Source organism: Durio zibethinus, chromosome 9 (assembly GCF_047325235.1).
Source record: "Durio zibethinus cultivar Kanyao isolate XHJ-2024 chromosome 9, ASM4732523v1, whole genome shotgun sequence".
Classification (NCBI taxonomy): Eukaryota; Viridiplantae; Streptophyta; class Magnoliopsida; order Malvales; family Malvaceae; genus Durio; species Durio zibethinus.
In genome coordinates, this window is record NC_143170.1 from 28,808,461 (window position 1) to 28,816,360 (window position 7,900).

Sequence of the window (7,900 nt, forward strand, 5' to 3'; positions counted from 1 at the left end):
TAATTGTAAAATATTTTTAATTTTTGAATGATAATTATAATTTAAATATGCATATATAAGTTTGAACCTCAATTTTAAAAGTGTCAATCATATATGTCTATGAATAGTTGGACACTTTTAGTATGTATTTTGATATTTGTTTTAGTGTCATTTTCCTTTCTTATATTGATTCATTTATGATTTCAATTTATTTTAATGTTTAGTTTTAAGATTAAGTTCATTTCACCATCTTTTATCTTATAAATGATCAGGTGAACTCTATTTAAACCAATCTTCATCATAAACAAATTTTATTTTTGGAGAATTCATAATTGTCTTAAAATAAAATATTTACTTTACTTTTTGTAGCCTACATGCATAAAGTACCAAGGAAACCCTAAAGAAAAAAATTTAGAATTTATATGCCTAACAAGTATTAACATAGAAAAGAAAACATCCTAAGTTTGGTCTTACAAAGTTATTCTTCTTTAAAAGGTATGAATTCTCTTTCTTCCTTCATATTTTCTAAAATACACCAACAAGAAGAAAGAACATGTTAGCAAATCGAAGGTCAACTGTGTCCATCAACTCCATGTGCTCGAACATCGTATGTGCTTGTGTGTGCTGAATACACTATAAGGCTAGGGTATGTGCCTTCCAAACAACAATTGCTTTTAGGAGAGTTGGTAGTACTTAAAGTCTTAAAAGAACTGTTAGTTTTTTAGGTGAGATGGTGATCCAATGGGGTGATGAATTGGATTTCTCCAAATTCTTTCCCAAAAATAGATTTCAATATAATTCAATAGAAGATTAAAACAACTATCAAAATATCATGCAAATAACAATAAATTGATGAACTTGAAGCAAATATAAACTATTATCAAAGTAAAGAGATAGGGAAAGACAAATCAAACATAAAGACTTATAGAGGTTTAGTCATTCTCCAACATCCACCTACGTCCTCCCTTTTGGTTGTCCAAACCAAGGCTTTAATCCACTAATCTTGAATTAAGAATAAAACCCTATCTTTTTCTTATTTAGGCTTAAAATAGAAACCTTCACCCTTACACAATCAAGAGGATACCTCACCTCTTATTTACAATACAACCCAAATGATTTTTGTAAACTAAAATACCTCTCAAGGTTAACTGTTTGCCTAATGAAGTACAAATAAATTTGATGAACAAACAACAACAATGATTTGGAAAAAACAAATACAAAGATATAAACTTTAAAGCTTTAAAACTCTTAATTTCTTTGAGAGAATGAATAAATGACTTATTTGATCTTACTCTTTTGATTCATCAACCTTCTTGGTGTGTTGGAATGCCCAATTTATAAAGGAATTGAGAAAATAGCCATTGGGAAAGCTTGGGAAATTAAAAACCATATTTTCTTCTTTTGAAACTAACCGTTGGAGCTTGTTTGGGACAAAAGGCTCCATTGGTAATGATAGAGGATTGATTGATTCTTGAATTTCACTCAATTTTTTACAATTACAGCAAAGGGGATTGATTGGTTTTGGTATCTAGTCGATTGGGTCACCAGATTTTGCGTGCTAAATGATTTTGGATGAACAATGATGTTGGTTGTTTTTTGTTTTGCACTTTACTCACTAATTTGATCATATCTTGAGTTATACAAATCTAAATTAAAAACCATTTCAAGATTTAGAAACTAGACTTAAAGGGCTTTCTATCCATATAAAATTCATCATCTAATTCATTGTATTGGAATTATAGTGAATTTTCAAACTATACCTTATGCAATTTTTAGATAACTGCATAATGTCTAGTAAAAATTCAAAATCATTTCGTAAAAATTTTGGATTTTGATTTTATTTCATCCATTAGAAAGTAGACTCAAAGAGCTTTCCAATCATATAAAATTTAAATATTAAAACTTTGTGAGTTAATATAAAAAATAACACAAGTTCAATGTTAAAAAACTTTATTATTGTAAAACAACTTTCTTAAGTTAATCTATTTCTCAAAACCATTATTATCAAAATTGTATTGAGTCCATAATGAATAAATTCACTTTAAAAGCAACAATTAGACTTTCATTTAAGCTCAAATAAATAATCTTTAGAGATATATTTGGTTTGAGAAATATGAATACAAAGAAAGGTTTGTTTACACTTTGTAAAATAAATTATTTATTTAGTACCAAAAATAATAAAAATTAAGAACATATACTAAATAAATTTTTTTCAAAATAAAGCTTATTTAGCTTATTATTTTATCATTTCAAAATAAGGATCAATTCAAGGCTAACAATCTCTCCTCTTTTGATATGACAAAATATAAAGATAACTTTGCTTAATGAAAAATTTTCTTTGAAACATTTAAAATTTTTAAAAAACATTTTAAAAAACTCCACTTTAAACAATGCATGGCAAATGTTCCCCTCAATTTATGCATCTTAATCCAACATAACTCAACAAATATATGTTATTCAAATATATCAAATCAGCACAATCAAACATATGCATGTCAAGCACAAGCAAATTTATCCATATGATATTTCTCTCTTTTTGTCCAGGCAAAAAAAGGCATAAGCATATTAATGAGAAAATAAATACAAAAGGCATCATTAACAAATATATTCATGAAATATTTCTCCCCATTTTCATTTAAGCTCTTTATACTAAATGTTAAAACTCGTATACCGATTGCTATAAGCATACAAGAATAAATATTCATAAACTCTCTCTTTTTTTGTCATAGCAAAAAAAAGAGAGATCAATTCAAAGCATGTGACAAAATACTTGATACCAATAATATTAAGAGTATTTTTGAATGCATGTATCAAGTGATGTTCACAATCAAGTTCAAATACATGTATTCAAACACAAGAGCAAAAAAGTATTATAATGTATCCAATTTTAGCATTTTAGCACAAGTCTTCAAATTTACTACATGAAATTTATGAGTAAAGTATAATGAATGATATGCAACCTACTCAAAAATCATGTTATTGTAGATGTGCTTAGAACATAAAATATTAATAGCAATTAAACATAAATTCAAGCACATATATTTAAACTTATACCAAATTTTAAGGATACCAATTGTTAAAGATATGTCATTAAAGCATACCAATTGCTATCACAAAACAATGCATTTTAATCCAAGCAAAATTGTATTCTACGATTTTTTTTAAATAAGGAGTAATCAATTTAAGGCACACATAATTTTGCATAAAAGGTACAAACTATATCAAGGATAGGCACATAAACAAATGTCTATGAAAATTAAAAAAATTCTTTAGTAATTTTGATACCAATTGTTAGCTATTTTGTTCACAAACTTTCAGGGATCACAATATATGTCAAACATATGAAAAGTTAAATCAATACATGCATAATAGTATTCTTTCATAAGCATATCCTATCGAAAACAAATATTCAATCATCATATTATAGCAAAGAATTATATGAGCATAATTTTTCTAGCATGATAAACACATCTGCTATAACAAAGAAATAATGAAAGCATAATTATTCAAATATATTCTTATTTATTTCAATGCATAGCAATGAACTTAATCTAAACATGTGCAAGTATCTAAATATATATTTCAATCAAAATCATGCAAGCATATGCCAAAACATTTTAAATCACTTATAGCAATATACCAAAAAAAAAATGCAAACCTTTAGACACAATATGTTACATGCTATCTTAATGGACTCAATCAATGAACATGTATATAAAATTTCAAAAATGTAAGTTCATAATTCATGAGTCAAGGCAATTGAAAGTTCTAGAAATCAATTTATTCAACTCATATCCATGATCAAAGATTCATCTCACACAAATATTTATGTAATAAAAAAACTATTAATCTCATCAAAACAATTAAGAACTAGGCATGAATATCAATGAAGGTGAATTAATTAATCCAAGCTTTTAGGAATATTAAAACAATATCTACCAAGTAACTTGGTGATTAATTTGTGCAATGTGTTCATATGTTCTAGCACAATATCTCATTTTCACACACAATCAAAGCAAGCATGTATAGACACATAGCATAGAGTTAATACAATTACCTCCATCCTTATCATGCTATGTTGATGTGCTCATTTGGTTTTGAATTTTCATTCCAAATGTTTTGAGCAAATCTTTGATGTACTTTGACTTAATTGATGAAGATGCTTTACTTGCTATACTTGAAACTTCAAAAAGAATATTGACCCTTTCATGCTCATTTCAAGTTCTCCTTGTATAGACTTAGAAAATTTTGTGACAAAAGATTTTCATTAGAAACATCAAGAAAATCAATTGATAAAAATTATACTAATTGTCAAAAATGAATTCCATATTCTAAGTCATTATAGATAAAAGCAAATTTATTTACTAAGCACAAGTTGCTAATTGCAAGAGAGATATATTTCATCAAAAATACTTTATAAACTTATGTTAAAGGTCATGTATCAAATCAAACATCAAATAACTCAATATTAGCATTAAAGCAAAAGTTCTCAAGCAATGTGCAAAACATGAATCCTTTCTAGATTATTTAAAAATAATGAACACAAACAAGACATATTTAATATTAATGCATATTGAATAAATCACCAAGAATATGACAAGACAAATTTTAGGCCATGTTAAAACTGAAAACTCAAGGAAGACAAATTTATCGCCCAAACAAATTTAAAAAAATCTCATCATTAAAAAAAAATAAATATGTCAACACAAATTATAGGCTAAAACAGACAATGACTTAAGGTAAAAATAAATACTATAAGAAAAACACTCACTTAAGTCGTATTGTAAGCATGTCAAGTAAAACTCAATCATATTAATATAAGCACACATTTGACAAGAATAATAGATGAACCAACAATACATCATTTTAAAAACAAGTAGTTCATCAATGTAAAAACACAAACTAATAGATAAAACATTTAAGCACAAGACTAACTATATCATAAAAGTATTTCACAAATTAAGAAATAAACAATTTAAGCACTTTTAAATCACAAATATTAAGGTCAAGTTGAGTTAATTACCATATGAGCACATATCTTGACCAAAAACGTAGATGAACAAAGAATCAATGTATATCTTTTAAGTACATGAAGTTCATCAACTCATCAAAATATGAGAAGAAATAAATCTTGAATTAATAAGGATAAAAAATTAAAACATATTTCAAGACTATTTAATAAAAAATTAACAGATGAACAATCAAACATCAATATATGTGATTTAAGTGCAAGATGATCATCAATTTTTAAAATCACAAATCAAGAGTTAAAATAATTGTGAATAAAATAATTAAGTTTAAATAATATTTCACAAGATCCATTCCCAATAAGTGGAGCAATTTCAAATATCATGGTTACATAAGCATGTTCAACAATCACAAATCAATACACATAAAAAATCACAAAAATCATTTCCATCATGCCAAAATCATACCAACAAATATATTTAGGCAAAATATAATAGCATAATCCATTCAAAGCTTATTATGTCTAAGATTTTGTTTTTTGCACTTTAAAACTCATTTTTTGCTTGAAAAATACCTTAATAAATTTCAAAATGAGTCAAATTCACTTTTAACCATCTTTAACTATTTCAACAAGTATCAAATGAGAAAACAAAGTTTTTAAAGTGATCATTTGGCCTTAGAAACAAGAAAATCAAAAAGTCAATTCTTAAACCATATATTTCTTTGAAAAAGGCTATTAAGATGGCCAAAAATGTTTAAACTCACATTTAAGCTCTTCAAACCATTTAGAAAAGTTTTATATCACACTTTGAAAAACTACAAATGTTTTTTATGCCCATATATGTTCAAAAACAAGATTTGATATTTTAAACCTAAAATCCTTTAAAACTTACATGTAGCACTTATGAAAAATTGAAAGCATTGCAAGTTATCAAGTTTTCTTTGTTTGAGCAAATTTAAATCATTAAATTCAAGATATTTAAATTCATTTTACAATTTAAAACTCACTAAAATAAAATTGCATATTTTTAGGCTTAACTCTAGCAAAAATCATTAAAACATAATATTTCAAATTCATTAAGCTTTGAGTGCTCCTCCTAAGTTTGTGCGTAAATATAAAAATAATTTGGCACACAATTAATCACATCAAGCATATATAAAATATATCTCAAGCATTAAACACAATATCAACAAGCATAGGTGGGCATGTATTTCCTTCAAAACAATTTAGAATCAATCAAGACTATTAATAAAGCATATAACAATTTAGCACTCATAATTCATCAAGAATAGGAAACCAAATTCAAATTCATAAAAGTTTAGAGGTTACCTATCTCCATTATGTGTTTGGAGTTCTAATCTTAAATATCACATCACAACTTCTTGCTGTAGCACACTTACAAGGGACTACCTAATTTGATTTTTGGTACCTAAATTGCTTTGGGTCCTTGAGAGTTAGTCATCAAGTCTCTTATTCCTTCAAGAAACCATTCTTGCCTAATTCTACATGAAACTTTTCTCTTTATGGGATAAGTATGTATAGTATGACCATAAAAATGATAAAAATTACATTTAATCACTTTAATACTTTAATTATTGACACTATTATGTTTTTCATTCATTAACTTATTAAATTTATTTTTCAAATCAAAATTTTCTTTTTCTAAAAGTTCATTACTACTTTTAGAGGTTTCTAAATTCATTTTCAACTTTTAATTTTGAAATCATTTTCTTATGTTTCAAATCATATTTTCAAACTTAATTACTAAATCACTATAAGTATCTTGTAACTCATCAAAAGTATACGAGTTTGAATTACAAGAGTTAGAAGTTACCTTCGATTCTTCAATAGCCATGAGACATGATGTATGTTGATTGAAAATTTATCGTTCATGTAGATCATCCAACTTCCTTCATATCTCATTTGAAGTGTAAGAATTTGAGACTAAGTTGAAGTTATGGTAGTTAAGAGCTTCATAGAGTAAGCACTTGGCCTTTGCATCATCCATTATTTCCCTCAAATAGTTTGTATCATTTTAAACGAATTCCAAACCTTCTATCATTAACCAAGATCCAAAATTTTGTGACATTATGAACATTTTTATTCTTATTTTCTATTCACAAAATTCAAAATTTTTTATCATGAGAGTTTTAAGGACTTTCTCACTATCTTGGAACCTAAAGTGAGCTATAGGATCTTTACTTAAAGTGGTTAAACCTATAAAAAGAGACAAAAGCTTTAATACTATTTGTTAGTTTTAGGTGAAATAGTAATCCGAGAGAGAGTGAATTAGATTTCTCCAAATTCTTTCCTAAAAATAGATTTTAATATAATTCAATGAAAGATTAAAACCAATATTAAAATATTATGCAAATAATAATAAATTGATGAACTTGAAGCAAATATAAACTATAATCAAAGTAAAGAGATAGGGATAGAGAAATCAAACACAATGATTTATAAAGGTTTAGTCCTTCTTCACAAGACACCTACATCATTTTTCTTTGTTATCCACACCTAGGCTTCAATCCACTAATTTTGAATTGAGAATACAACCCTATCTTTTTCTTCTTAAGGCTTGAAATAGAAACCTCTACCTTTAAACAATCACAACAATACATCACCTCTTACTTACAAAACAACCCAAATGATTTTTGCAAACTAAAATGCCTCTCAAGGTTGAGTGTTTGGCTAATGAAGTAAAAAGAAATTTGATGAATGAACAACAACAGTGATTTGGATATAACAAATAAAAAGATATAGACTTTAAAGCTTTAAAACTTTTAATTTCTTTGAAAGAATGAATATATAACTTGCTTGATCTTGCTCTTTTAATTCATCAACCTTTTTAATGTGTTAGAATGCTCAATTTATAAAAGAATTGAGGAAATAACAGTTGGAAATGCTTGGAAAATGAAAAACCATGTTTTCTTCCTTTGAAACTAGCAATTG